The sequence below is a fragment of the Sinohyriopsis cumingii genome, chromosome 17, assembly GCF_028554795.1.
Source record: "Sinohyriopsis cumingii isolate HCF-2022 chromosome 17, ASM2855479v2, whole genome shotgun sequence".
In the NCBI taxonomy this organism is placed as follows: domain Eukaryota; kingdom Metazoa; phylum Mollusca; class Bivalvia; order Unionida; family Unionidae; genus Sinohyriopsis; species Sinohyriopsis cumingii.
In genome coordinates this window covers 65,588,183-65,603,870 of record NC_142977.1, presented here as the reverse complement: position 1 = coordinate 65,603,870, position 15,688 = coordinate 65,588,183, and the positions used below count along the sequence as shown (strand labels likewise).

Genomic DNA, 15,688 nt, shown 5'->3' with positions numbered 1-15,688 from the left:
GTCCAGATTTATTTTACCCAGAACTACTTAGAAGCTCACTTAAGTATCTGCTGTATCGCATTTTTAACATTTATCTTAATATCTCAAGATTTCCATATTCTTAGAAATTAACAAATATGGACCAAGTATATCAAAAAGGAGGTTGAACAAATGTCCCAAAATATCGTCTTATATAACGCCTTTGTATTTTGTCCAAGGTGTATGAAAATGGTTCTATATATATATATATATATATATATATATATATATATATATATATATATATATATATATATATATATATATATATTTAACATAACTTAATTTCACCAAACCACACAGGCTTTACGCCCAGCGACTCTACAATAAGTTACTAGACATTTGTAATACGATTTTGCTTAGTTCAAGACAATAGAAGGAAGTTGGAACTGTTTTCTTCGATGTAAGTAAAGCATTTGATCGTGCAGTGCAGCAAAGATATGCAAGAAGTATCTCACCGTAGGCGTTGAAATGTTATACTGGTTAACGATGTCGTTTGAATATGTTGGATTGGTTGTGCTTAAAAACAAAAAGGTACAAATCGTATGTACTTCTCTTGTTTGACTATGCTGATTGTATCTGGGATAATTGTACTATGCAAGAAAATGAATCGTTGACGGAGGCTATAAAAATAGTAACGGGTGCTGCCAAGAGCGCGACTCGGTCATTATTATATGAGGAAACCTGATGGGATGACCTGAATTTTCGACATAACAAGCATACATTAATTCAGTCTTTAAAATGTACCATGATGTTGGTGAAAAGTATTTTACAAGATGCAATTCAACCTCTTTCTGTTAACAATGAGACCTACACTAATCAGTCATTGAATATTATAGATCTCCTTTGTGCAGTAAGACACTGTATCAAAATTCATTCTGCCTTCCGCAATTCAACAAAGTAACAGGTTACCGATAAAAATAATTAGCAACCTATCCATTTAGAATTTTAAAGCTTACCTTAATCAGGAAAAAAAACAAAAGTCCTGCGTAATATTATGTCGGTGCTCGGGTTTCGGCTTTTTAAGTAAAGTATTTTCTTATATCTGCAATAATAAAATGTATATTTTTATTATCTATTTATGAAACAAGTCACGATAGGCAAATACAACAGTCATTCTCATCTGAAGCCGAACAAAGAGTGGAAACTCATCATAACTATGGGCCATGTTTGTTTCAAAGACATGATATTTCAAGTTTCACTTCTGATAATATACATTCAGGCATCTATAAGATTATCACGAAAATTAAACAGGTACTCTGACACATTATTGACATGTATGAACGATCATATAATAATTGAAAACAAAACTTTAAATAATTTATTTCTAATGCACAAATATATATAATGATAAACGTAAAGCCCTAAACCTGGTAGCGAATGTTAACTACAAATCTACAACAAATAACAGTTTTATCTCTAAACGAAAGGCACTGAGCCATCTGATTGATTTCATTTAGTTATTGTTAAACACTGATAAATCACATTTGCCACTTCTTGAACTTATTCATCTATTTGATGAGTTGAGTTAATTTTGTATGTTCTTTTATGGGGTTTTTTTTCTGCATGGTGCTGGCTCATCTAGTAGTAACAAAACAGGAGAAAGGAGGATCCAGATTTCATTTTTCTCTTGTGGCCGTTTATTCCATCTAATTTCACTGCCTTTGTTATCAACCTTATTTATTATTCATAATCTTCAGCTCATGTTTCAATTTCTTTGGCAATAAACCACTCATGTTCGTATACATCCGCTACAAAATCCCCAGATGAGACTTTGATCATATCCCGGGAAAACCCAGGAAAGAACCACAGACCCACGAGAAGCTAATGGCAAGCTTTCTCACATACCCACATTGAGCGAACCCGAGACTCGAACCCACGCGGACAGAGGTGAGATGGCATTGATCCTTAACGGCGAGCACTTTAGACTACTCGGTCACTCGGGGTCCCCGTGCTGGGATGTCGCTGATTCCGTTAAATAGTGGATCGCCTCGAATTAAAATATCCTTCTTTCACGTTAGGTAACAGTTTCCGAGGCATTGCAAGAACTTATGTTGCAATGTGAGATCATACATAACAGACGCCTGCTAGACTGAGGTAAGAATTAACCTTCAGCCTACCAATTCGCGTGACATGACGCCCTGCTAACCTCAGACAAACATGCAGTATTTGGCAAATAAATATATTTGAGCTTAAGTAATACGTTAATTGAAAATGATTTGTAATATTCTTTAAAAAAAATGTAAAATTTCAAAGTCGCATAAATTATACTGCAGTTGACAATATTTATATTCGTAGTTCAAGTTCGTATAGTAATAACCTAAGTCTTTTATTTCCATAAATAATATAAAAAAAATTTTTTTTAAAGCTGCTCGATAACTTATTCGTGTACATGGAAATTCGCTGCAAAAGATGTTAATGTATTTAGTATATAAACTTATCCTTATTAATTTTATCTGGCTTATGTTCACGCTGCCTTGGAAATAAATAACTTAAAAATTAGTGTCAAAATCGTAAATAATTACTGTTCAGAAGTATACATTGTACATAATAATTTAAAGTTCTACTATGTTCTTCAGATGGAATTTTGATCAATGACGTCTGTTATGGTAAACATGTAAATGCATGTTTAATATGTCAAACAATAATTCTATGAAACCATTGTTTTTGTATTTGTTTATTATTGCATTTGTGTATCCCCCACCCACGTTTAGCCCAATGAAAAAGTAGTCACTCTCGTGTCTGAAAGATCAGTACGATAAATCATTGTTTTTGGGACAAGCCAACATTAAAGTGTAAATTTTCAAACTTTAAAATAATGCTGTCTGGGATTCAGTGCTTTCTATACAAGAGAAAATATATACATCAAAGCGAACGTTGAAAGGTTCTCCACACATATTCTAGAAACGATTGTTTTTTACGCACATTTTCAGTTTCACTCCCCCCCCCCCACCTTCAAACCATCGATGGGATATGCTTTTCTACAAACTCTTATGCAAACTGATCGTACACACGACCACAAAAAAAGTCTTTATCCATTGAAGCTTTGTCTATGTTTCGGAAAAGGAATAAATCTAATTCCTCCATTTAGAAAATCTGGATATCGACAGCGAGAATTACAAGGCTCCCAATGCCTTCTTTTCACCCTTATCTATCGAGAAATCAACAAATCATTGCAAAAATGGTACTTACTTATCATAACCCATTCTTTATTGCCTGCTTGTGGCAACAAGCAGCTTGTCGGAAGAAAATTGCGGACGTAAGCAATACCTGCAGGTGTGTCTAATTTACACTGGTTGATGGGTTACTTGATCAGCATGATTGACAAGTGGCAATAGGTCAATTGTCATAGTTATTTGGAAAATTCACAACCCGAATATATAGTGTAACCATGGCGGTATTCCACTAAGCTGACTGCGCTTCCTCCACAGCAGAGTATGTGAAATCTTCTGCAGAGCCCATACAGATTATTAATTCTCCCTCCATCAGACTTTCTCGTATTGGTTCTTAACTGTTTGCATATGGCCTTCGAATTCTTAAAGAAAAGGTATGTAAACTGTCAATTTGGCATGACTGTTTGCACCTACTTTCATCTACCTTTTCCTTTCTCCTGTACTTGATTCCATTCTATAAAGATAATATCTTCTTTTGGAACATTTTCATTAAGATTTTTTCAATTTTCAGCGTCAACGTTATAAAGAGCGATAAAACGGTCAGTTTTTTTGTTGACAGTGACACCTTCATTATGTAGGGCACGTAATAGTAAGGCCATATTTTTTATGCCGATTACATAAAACTTTGGCCTGTTGCAGAAACTCACTAATATCACATGTATTGGCCTAAAACAACGGAAAACGGCTCTACCTATCTTGCTTTCATGGTGCTGTATACGAAATACTTCCAACAGATTGTGTAAGAGTCAGTTTACACCACTTTCTTTTGAGTTTATTTGACATTACATTCTCTCTAGAAATCGATCACAATATTCGAGTACTTAGTTTTGATAATCTCTCTTTTCTTAATACTCATTTCTTGCTACATTTTCGAATGGTCTTCCTAGTGATTACCACTTGTCTTTCAAACTCACGTGCAGATTTGTACTTTTTTTCTTCCCTGAAAGCAAGCATTTAGATACAAGTTTGTTCCTTTTCCGATAGGTAATACATTTTTTGTATTGTATTTCCTCAGTTTCGCAAACAGCAGACGCTTGTGAACTAATGCATGTTTCTTATCAAGATCATTTATGCCTAACTTTTCCAATAATATCATAATAGCCAATCTTGGGGTACTTTGTGTTGGTTTTTGTTGATATGATCTAAGAAAGACAACTGTTACTCTCTATTCTGTAGTGGTCTTGAAGGAGTTACCTTCGTGTGTGTTGATTAAACACGTGACTTGTGTTTTCGTCTACGAGCTATTCTTTTGAAGATATCACCACTTATGATGATACAAGCATGCTATCAACATGGTGGCAGCGGTGAACGCATATCCTGATAACGTCTGCAACGTTGATTTTCGCTGGATAAACGCACAGAGTTGAAGAAACTCCGAAAATTTGACCAAGCCAGGTCGCGAAAATAGATCACATTTAATTGAACATTCGTCCCGATTTGATTCGTTCGACATGGCGGACTCGTTAAAGCCACCTGGGACTTTAGATATTACTGAAGGAAACATAAGTGAAAACTTCAAGAGATGGAAGCGACAGATAGAAATATATTTGACCGCTAGTGGTTCCCAAAACAAAGACAAGACAGTTCGAACCAGCATCATTTTACACTGTGCAGGACCGAAGGTAATTATTGACATTTATGACCAGTTTGTATGGGCAAATCAAGATGACAAAAACGATCCAGACAAAGTTCTGCAACAGATTGAAGCCTACTGTAATCCACGGAGGAATGAAGTTCTTGAAACCCACAGGTTCTGGTGTGTGAAATATGATGACTTTACATCGTTCGAACATTTCCTTACCGAAGTTAGGAGAAGAGCAGAGTCGTGCAATTTCAAAGAAAAAGACAGAATGATAAGAGATAAAATTGTACTCAGCACAAGTGGTAAGCTCCAAGAATTGTTGTTGAGAGAAGAAAAACTTGAACTTGACAAGTGTCTTCAAACTTGCCGAGCATTTGAACAGTCAAATAGACATGTGCAAGAAATCAGACAAGACAAAGTACATGATTCGGTGAACAAAGTTGATAACGCGAAACCACGATCACAAGCAGGTGTATCTGGTACTGGATTGGTAAGACCGAAACTTAAGTGCGGTTTCTGTGGACTGTTTCATGAACGAAGCAAAGAAAAATGTCCAGCCTGGGGAAAGAGATGTAACAACTGTGGTGTAAAGAACCATTTCAAATCATGCTGCAAGAAAGTGCAAACAGTTGACCAAAATGACAAGCCCGAAGAAGCTACAGAAGAAGAATTCTGGCTTAACTACATTGACAGTTCGATCAATTCAAAGGCAAAAGCCAAAATGATTGTAAATGACTGTGATGTAACATTTCACATTGACACTGGGGCCCAGGTAAATACAATCCAACAGAGATTTGTCCGAAAATCTCGGAGAATACAGAAAGTGTCACATCTCAGAATGTGGAACAAGTCAACAGCGAAATCCTTAGGGGAGGCAACTCTGACAGTGACAAACCCAGTGAACAATGAAACTTATAACGTAACTTTTGTAATTGTGCCAAATGAGCTAGATTGCTTGCTAGGTTTGAAAGCGGTTCAAGAACTGAAACTGGTCACAATTAACACCGATAATTTTATCGGAAGCGTCAAACGCCACCTCGGAGATCTTGGTGAAGTGAACCTCAGACTCACAGATGATGCAAAACCCAGGGCATTGCCAGCTCGCAACATACCGCTGGCAGTGAGAACTGAGGTGAAAGAACAAATTGACCTACTGACAGAACGCGGCATTTTAATACCAGTTACAGAACCAACTGAATGGGTTAGCCAGATGGCAATTACAAAGAAGAGCAATGGATCGTGGAGGATATGTTTAGATCCTCAACCGCTGAACAAAGTGTTAGTGAGAGAACGATATAGACTTCCAACTTTTGATGACGTAGTTCCAGGATTACATAATGCCAAAGTATTCACGAAACTCGATGTGCAAGAAGCATATTGGCATATTAGACTTGATGAAAAATCCAGTCTACTTACTACTATGATAACACCGTTTGGAAGATACAGATGGGCTCGACTACCGTTCGGACTGAATGTATCCAGTGAAATATTTCAGCGGAAACTGAATGAAGCTCTTAGCGACCTTGAAGGCATATTTACAATTGCGGATGATATTATCATCGTTGGTTGTGGTGATAATGAAATAGCAGCTCAGAAAGACAATGATGAAAAGCTGGCAAAGCTTTACAAACGCTGTGAAGAGAGGCACATTGTTTTGAATGAAGGAAAGAAGGATATGGGCCCTGAAATCACTTTCCATGGACACAGAATCACGCCACAAGGTATCAAGCCAGATAACGATAAAATCAAAGCTGTTCTTGAAATGAATGCTCCGACGGACGTTACTGAAATCAAACGATTTTGTGGATTGGTACAGTATATGGCTAAATTTGTGCCAAATATGTCTGAGACTCTTGAACCATTGAGAAACCTGACTAGAAAGAACACACCGTGGAAATGGACAAAACAATGCACGGAAGCTTTTGAAAGAGTGAAACAACTGTTAAAGCAAACAGATGTGTTAGCAATCTACGATCCAAATAAGGACTTGGTACTACAAGTTGATAGTAGTAAAGATGGCCTAGGAGCTGCTCTGCTGCAAGATGGACACCCACTTGAGTTTGCATCAAGATCTTTGAAACCAGCTGAAAGGAACTGGGCACAAATAGAAAAAGAAGCGCTTGCAGTATTGTATGGGCTAGAGAGGTTCGATCAGTACACATATGGTCGCCCAGTGATTGTTGAAAACGACCATAAACCTCTGGAAACCATCCTGAAGAAACCACTCAGTCAAGCACCAAAGCGGCTACAAGACATTCTAATGAAGATGTTTAGATACAATGTTACGTTTCGGTACGTCAAAGGATCTGAATTAATCATTGCGGACACACTAAGTCGTGCTTATAGTTTGTCAGATGACACTGAACTGACTAGGCTGAAAGTATGTGAGGTCGAAATGTTTGATAAAATTCCGGATGCGCGAATTACAGAAATCAGGAGAGAAACTGCCAAAGACACAACTTGTCAGTTGTTGATTGACCGTATTATAGAAGGATGGCCCAAAAACAAAAATGACCTAAAGCCTGAAGTGAGACCTTATTTCTCTATCAGAGACACACTGAGCTTTTATGACGGTATAATACGGAAAGGGGAAGCTGTTTTAATTCCAAAAGCTTGGAGAGGACAAATTAAAGAACGTTTACATAGTGCCCACCTTGGCTTTGACAGTATGGTTAGGAGAGCACGAGGAACCGTTTTCTGGCTGGGAATGAATCAAGAAATAAGACAATTAGCAGACAATTGTGAACACTGCATGGAGAGAAAGCCAAAACTCCAGAAAGAGCCCCTGCGGCAACATGATGACGGCAACTACCCATGGGAGAAAATTGGGTTAGACTTGTTTGAAATACAGGGTAGAAACTATTTGCTGGCGATTGATTATTACTCAAATTTTATAGACGTTGATTTACTCACCACAACATCATCAAGTCAAGTCATTATCAAACTCAAGAAGCAGTTTGCGCAATTTGGAATACCTAGAATAATCATCAGCGATGGTGGACCACAATTTACGTCTGACGAATTCAGTCAGTTCACGAAACAGTGGGGCATTCAACATCACGTGACTTCTCATCACCCAAAGTCAAATGGCAAAGCCGAAGCCGGTGTGAAGATTATAAAAGGCATGATGGTTAAATGCCTGAACTCTAGGACTGATCAGTACGAAGCACTGCTAGAACTAAGGAATACTCCAAGACAGGACACTGGTCTAAGTCCGGCCCAAATGATGTTTGGGAGAGAAACAAGATCAATGCTACCTTTGGTTCAAAAGAAGTCGCCCAGAAACAAGAAGCGAGATGCTAGGAAGGACTGCATCAAGAAAAGTTATGACCGCAGTGCTAGAATTAAACTAAAACTTGAAAACAGTCAGCCTGTATATTTCCGACACAAACCAGATAAACCCTGGAGAAAAGGTGTTATTACAGAATCAAACGACCGAAACTGTATTGTAACTTCAACGGATGGTGTTCACTACAAGAGAAATAGTGAACACATCGACACAGACCGACATCAATCCCAGTACAAATCCGCGATAAATCACCGGAAAGAACAACTGTACAGGAGCAAACGGCTGACACGCATGTAAAGGAACCTGATCAGAGGCGTCCCGTACCAGAGTCGACATGCCTGGAATCAGCGACTACACCAGTTATAAGACCCAGGCGCGAAGTGAAGACGCCAACCTATCTCAAAGACTATGTGAGGTTTTGAGTCAGTTTTATGCAGTTGTGAGGGACATGATAATCCCCTGTAGTGATCTAGAAATGTTTTCAAGTGTTACAGTTATTGTTAGCTAAATTAGTTGAATTTATTTGCATTGCATTTTGATGACTGCATAGTATAAAATCCTGTCTTCTTTAAATCATTTTCAGTTAAAGTCTAGTCAATAATTTTTATCTAAGTCAAAAAATCCAAAGCCAGTATTTTTTGTAACTGTAAATTTTATAACCTGTTAACTTGTTCATAAATTGATGTTTTGTTTAGATCTCAATTAGTTTCGTTAGAGAAAAAGGGATGTTGATATGATCTAAGAAAGACAACTGTTACTCTCTATTCTGTAGTGGTCTTGAAGGAGTTACCTTCGTGTGTGTTGATTAAACACGTGACTTGTGTTTTCGTCTACGAGCTATTCTTTTGAAGATATCACCACTTATGATGATACAAGCATGCTATCAACAGTTTTGTTTCAGAGTTCATTTGACGTGTGACGCCAGCTTGTAAGCCGCAAGCTTGCTTATTGAACTTTTTCGTTGTTGTTGCACGTTATATCCTTTCTGGGTATGTTTACTTTGTTTCTTCTAAGTTTTCGCCTAAGGTTCCATTATATTTATATCTCTAAGTCCGAAAGCTGCAGTATCTGATTACGCTTCACGAAGCACAGATGAAGATGCTGATAGAAAGAGTACAATATCTGCCCAGCAAAGACAAAGAATGATAAGTCTAAAGAAAAACTGTCCAGATTGGAAAACCAGATAGGTGATATTGCCACACAGAGAGAAAATGAGATTAAAAAATTCAAGACAAGTTGAAGAAGCTAATGCTTAGATAGAACAACTAAAATTAAAAGAGCAAAAACTAATGAATGATAACAGAGGAATGTATATCCAGATGCAAGCAATGGCAACCCGGTTAAACAAGATAAAATGAATTGCTTCACATCTAGATGTGACCATGTAAAGGATAAACTGTACTGATGGAAAGTTAGACACAATTTGTACAAGACATAAATTATACAGTCAGTCTAACAAAGCAAGTGGAATAAACGTAGACTTGCAAGTGAAAGCAAATCATGAAAATCATGAACTGTCAGCATGCAAGGAGAGTAGATATGGTAGCACTCCATCTATTGATCAAGAAAATGTACTATATGGACAGAAAGAGATACACAAAATGGTCTCGCTATGTTTACATTGAAGGCTTTCACGCCACTTTCACGAAATAATCAGATTAATATAAAATAAAATGTGAGTCATAATCAGCAAAGAGAAGTAACATTTAAAAACGAAAAAGGTAGTAAATCAACTGAAAATCAGAAAAAGAGGTTAAACTATTAAGAAAGAATAAGCATAAAATTAAATGAAAACAACATAAATAAAACACAAAAAAGGCATAACAAATCACCAGAAGATCATACAATGCTTCCGAATGACGAGGGGAGAAAAAGTGATACATCATATGGAAGTATTGAGACTATAATTACCAGACCCAATCAAAGGGATATAGAATCAGATGTGTTTGAACAAGTCCTAAGAAAATAAGATGCATTCTGCAGTCCAATGTCAAAATAAGAAAGAATAAAGATAAAATAAGGACAGCTATTGCAACCCATTGCAATGAGTGACGGTAACATTCGTCCGCCTCATAAAGGAACAACACCAAGTGGATGGATGAAAAAAAAAAAATATATATATATATATATATATATATATATATATATATATATATATATATATATATATAACATGTATTACTAAATAGAGATAAAGTTTTATCAATATTTTTATTATGAATAATGCACACTTATTAGAGATATAGAAAATAAATAATTTTTTAAAAATTATAATTAATATATATATATATATATATAATTATATCTTGATATAATCTTGACAAATATTAAATGGGTTATCGGAACTCAATTTATATAATAAAAAATATGGTGTGCATAACGCTTACTATCAAGTATTTTATAAATAATTAATCATATTATAAACTTATTTTCATAATATTAGATTATAAACTTTTACCAATTAAGTTTTTCTGCAAAGTAAAATGATATGAAAATATTTTTATCTAATTGTAAACAGGGGACAAAATTCAGAAAAAAACCGAAAAATAAACAGAATTAATGAATGTCATATAGTGTTTTTAAATTTAGACCTTTTGGATATAGCGTATTAAGACGGTGAATCCAATAGGTTTCGTTTAGCAGACGTTCCATTTCAGAATCAGCTTTAACAATAGGTTGGAAGGAGAAATCAATCTTGCAATGTATGGGAAATTTTGTTAAAATGTGCGGCAACATGAGATGAAAATGATTGATCGATATAATTTTTTTATATCTGAACTATGTTGGTTCATACGTTTAGGATAACACACATTCTACATTCTACGTGTAGGTGTTGTTTATTTTATATATATATATATATATATATATATATATATATATATATATATATATATATATATATATATATATATATACACACACACACACACACATTTCGACTAAATGCATCTTTCAATTGATGATGAACAATGAATCACTTTGGAATTCTGGAATGAAATGTAGGGAATCGACATCAAACAGAAAATGGAGAGAAGACTATCCACCTGATGAAATGCATTAGAAATATAACATGTATTCCTAACGAAGATAGTCATACGACTGATAATCGCTTCCTAATTGTAATTATGCTCATTATTTCAACGTGGAATGTACGTGATATAACGTCTAGCACGCAGAAACTAACTGAACTGTTACCAGGTACAGATATGTTTTATCACTGAACATTGGCTTTCTACAAAGAATCTAAAGTATTTAGATAAATTACATGATCATTTCAAAGTAGTAGCGCTTCTGACTGAAGAGTTACAACAATGCTAAAGAGGTAGTGGCGGGGTTGCTGTATTTTATAGATCACCATGCACATTAAGCACCTTAAAAAAACTGATTTGCCAAATAGTATGGCGGTGAAAGTCTTAGTGAGAGAGTTGGAACCTATACTTTTGATTGCAACTTACTTTCCCTCCACAACTAGAACTGATGATGCAGATGACATATTGTGTGAAATTGTTTTTGATGTGAATGATAGTATTGCTTTTGAAAATATATGCATAATTAATTAGACATGAATGCAGATATTGTGTGTAAAAACCCATCCAGAAGAGACATTGCTCTCAGGAAAAGAATAGAACAGAGAAACATAGTTGCTACGTCGGTGATAAAACCTCATGAACATTTATACATCACGTATAGATCAAAAGACATGTCACGAAAGTCCACACTTGATTATATACTAATACCTGAAATAATCAGAGGTGGTGTAAGGAGACATATAATAAACGATAAAATTGCTTTCTGAATATCGGACCACCTACCTATTACATATGGAAATTTGCTTACACTGACTCGAGCAGAAAAATGGAATATAAGACATTAATTCGTATTAGAGGAATGCAAGCAAGACCTGGACTGTTCCCTTATGTGGCAAAATGAGCGATGACAGTATTTCGCAAAGTTCCATGAATTGTCCCTTAACCTTAGACGACAGAAACCACTTGATGGAAAGTCTGTTTACGTATATGCCTCCAGTGATTTACCGTGATTTCTGTGATCAGCTAGATGATGTTATGCTGATTGATTTACTTGGTGGTTTAAATAACGTCGCATAACGGTTTGATTTTGAGGCATGGATGAATGTGATCAGACTATCTACCATGTATTTCATTAAGATAATGGATATTTTGTATTTGATTCAATAGAGAACTTACAAAGAATATAAGGAAAGAAATACGTGTACTTAACTGCAAAGCTATTAGGGCACTATTTTTGTTGTGTAGTTCTATTTTCAAATGTTAAAACATTGTTTTTTTTTCTGTGGTTATATTTTCAAAAGCATTGTATATTGTGTCTAGTTTAGTACATGCATTTATTTATTAGTTAGATATTATAAGTAATTCAGAGGACTTCATAAGTAACGAATCCACTATTTTTGTGATTCTATATATTCCATTGCATTTTTAAAATTTTTCTTAAAATCTTCAGAAAATTGAGGAATAAAGGAATACCAATCAATCAGTCTCTCTCTCTCTCGATCGATCGATCGATCGATGTTTAGAGCGCTGTATTACCTTTCATTAATACAAGCCAGTCAGGTAATGACCATCCCCACAATTACGCAAATTGAGGTATGGATATGCTGAATGGGCTCAAGCTAACCACGATGAAGTTGTTGTTTTCTTCTTCAGGATCAGCAAGGACCTTTAAAGCCAAGTAATATTAAATGGGACGATATTATTCTGCGAGTTTTAGGATTGGTTGGGCAAGGAATAATTGAAATAACATGTTTGCTATCAAAACAATTTGTGAACGATTTTGAGAAAATTAATATTACTGTTTTTGCCGAGACAATTTTCTAATAAACAGATGTTCGAGCCACACTAGGTCACACACACACCAGTCGTTTTAAACAGGTTAATGGTTTATAATGGTAGATATTTGCAGTAGATCTGTTACGCACAGGGGTCTCTGCGACATTGAATTATCAGCAAATGCAACACGAGATGATTTTGCTGATCGTATGACCCTCCCTGGGAATGATAAGGATGAGGTTGTTTTCCAGGATCAACGGGGGGGGGGGGGGGGCTAAAGACGAGGATTAACAAATAGATCCATATTATTACGCGAGTCTCAGGTACAACCAACGATGACATCGTCGTATTTGCTGATGGTGGAAGACGCCAAAAGCTCGAGCCTATCAATCGGACAAACCATAGGAGAGATCTTTAAACGTGTTGCTAAAACCGGCGATACAAATAATCGCTAACTTGAGAGAACCAGAATCAGACGAAAACGCTGCAACGATGAAATACGTGGACAATAACGTCATCGCGATAAGGACCTCGTTAACAACGAATAATGATGGATTGGCCATATTCAGAACTGAATATAACAATCACAAAACCGCGTTTAAATTGTTTTTCACAGAAACATAAGCCGAGTCGCTGCTGATTTGTTGGGAAATCCAATGGTCGCCGGCGTCGTTAAGCCCACATAAATCGAAGACAAAATTAAAGCGCTTCAAGATCATGTAGTTCATACGTCCTCTCATCGACGCGGTATACACATCTGCGTCTGGATCAGCAGCATGGTCACAACAAAACAACGCACTCGATCATACCGCTGATATGACATGGGTGTACAGGCTCTCCGTGTTTAGAACTGCCATATTTAATATATCAACCACATTGCCACAGCGTTATTCCACCAATAGATTTTTTTTGAACAGTGTTGGTCGTGTCAAATCAAAATACCGAGGAAATATTCATACTGGAACCAGCAGATAAAGACTTAATATCAACAACGTATTGGTTATGTCTGGAATTCGTCGCGAAAGCACATGAATTGGTAACTGAGTATACAGATAATGAATCGCGCAGTCATTTCGGTACAGCCAAGCCTTTGCGTGGAAGGCATCGCTAAAAGAAATCATCCACTAGCACATGACAAAGCAAAAGAAAATATCGCAGACAAGTTATCGTCATTTGATAATGTTGTTTAAGCGGTGTCCTCGCTGGTTGCTGAAACAACGACGTCAATCGGCACGCTATCAGCGACGCGTGTGATATTGCCCGTGGTTGGAATTGGTGTCGCTGTTGTTGTAAACGTTGCTGTTATCCTCAATATAATCGTGAAAAAATATCCTCATGTGCTAGCAAAAGATTACAGGAACACACATAAATAACGTACGTGGCGATGTATGAGTACAAATATATCTTCGATATTGTCAAGGGGTTAAACGACTGTGCTATATCAGACAATGAATTCGCTGAGATCAGAGATATTTATTATCTGTTTCACAAGAACACAAACATATCTTCGTCACCGTTGCTAGCACCACATTCTGAATCCACCGTATAGACAATAATGACCCCAGAAATAACCACACTATTGGAACAGATGGTCGCTAACACAACACCGCTGACTACCACAATGACATCAGCGACATTAACGCAACCAGACTTTGATATTGGTTTTCCAACTCCAATATAAAAAAAATCCAAATGGTCGGTCACTTGAAATGCAATGGCACAACTTAGAGTTTCTTATATTTGGCCAAATATCAGAAAAAAATTATTTGGTGGATTAGACGCTATTAATTCACTAGTATTTTCATATAAACCCAGCGATGGAACGACCCCGTCTGGGAAGTCGTTCTTTTTTCAAAGAACACGAGCCAACGTTGAGTGCCGGCATTGAAATATCGACAGTGGATTACCCCGTTGACATTTATGGGTCTTCAGTCAGAAATTTGCTGGGATGGCCGATGGTAGGCCACTCTAAGATAACAACGATCCAATAGGTGGTTGTCGTCATGTATCGCCTGGCATTGTCAATATCACGTGGACGATTGCTGTAAATATAGTATGTGATGGAGTCGACGGTACTGATACAAGGCCTGGGCAAGCATCCCATGGGTAGGCCCAGCAGGGTTATGTCCTTTACAGCTTTTATCCGGATATCCAGCCGGGTCCTTTGATTGTGTCAGTGCCCGTTAATCCTGTTCATTTACGATGTCGTAATCCGTCGCTGTCACGAATACGTTTTCGTCTAACCGCATACCCAGTAATTTATTTGACACGCGTGCTGAAGAATTAACCATTATTTTGTATGTGCGTGACAGATTGTGACGGCCCACCAAAACAAAGAAAATAATGACAAAATATAACATATATTATTTGTCATTGATTGTTCTGGGTACTGGTGACGTTGCAATTCCTCGGATTCCTTGGTGGATTCGCGAATCATAGCTTGCACGCGTACTTACAGCCGCTCGAGTTTCATATTGTCGAGACACCTGTAATAGTACTTTTCAATGACGCTTGCCGGCGGAACAAACTGAGCTATCTTATGTTGTTCGTGTAAATCAATAAATGTCAACCACAATTTCTCGTGGGAGTAATTTGAAAAATCTATATATCTATATTCTACCGCTAGTGTATATCTTCCCTCTTCCCGTCGCTCCTGTATCATCTCGTTAATATTTTCCTGGTTCATTATACAACAAACGCATTTCTTTAATAAAATATTTTATAAAAACCAATTCGATAGCGTGTTGCTGGTTCGTATAAACTTATTATGAGGTTTTCTGAGCATTTGCAAAGAAGTTTTTGAACTTAGTTATGAACATTT

The 15,688-nt window shown here is 36.6% G+C and overlaps 1 protein-coding gene across 3 annotated transcripts in view; it reads right to left on the bottom strand.

Annotated features, from left to right (window-relative positions):
* Nucleotides 1–15,688, bottom strand: part of LOC149779134 (TNF receptor-associated factor 2-like) — a 93,956-nt gene that overhangs the window by 68,984 nt on the left and 9,284 nt on the right. For 2 of the 3 annotated variants that reach the window (XM_089939690.1, XM_089939694.1), the window contains exon 2: nt 978–1,063. The exons of the other annotated variant lie outside the window; for it this stretch is intronic. The gene's annotated coding sequence lies outside the window, so the exon portion shown is untranslated. The remainder of the gene's footprint in view (nt 1–977; nt 1,064–15,688) is intronic. 3 annotated transcript variants of the gene reach the window in all.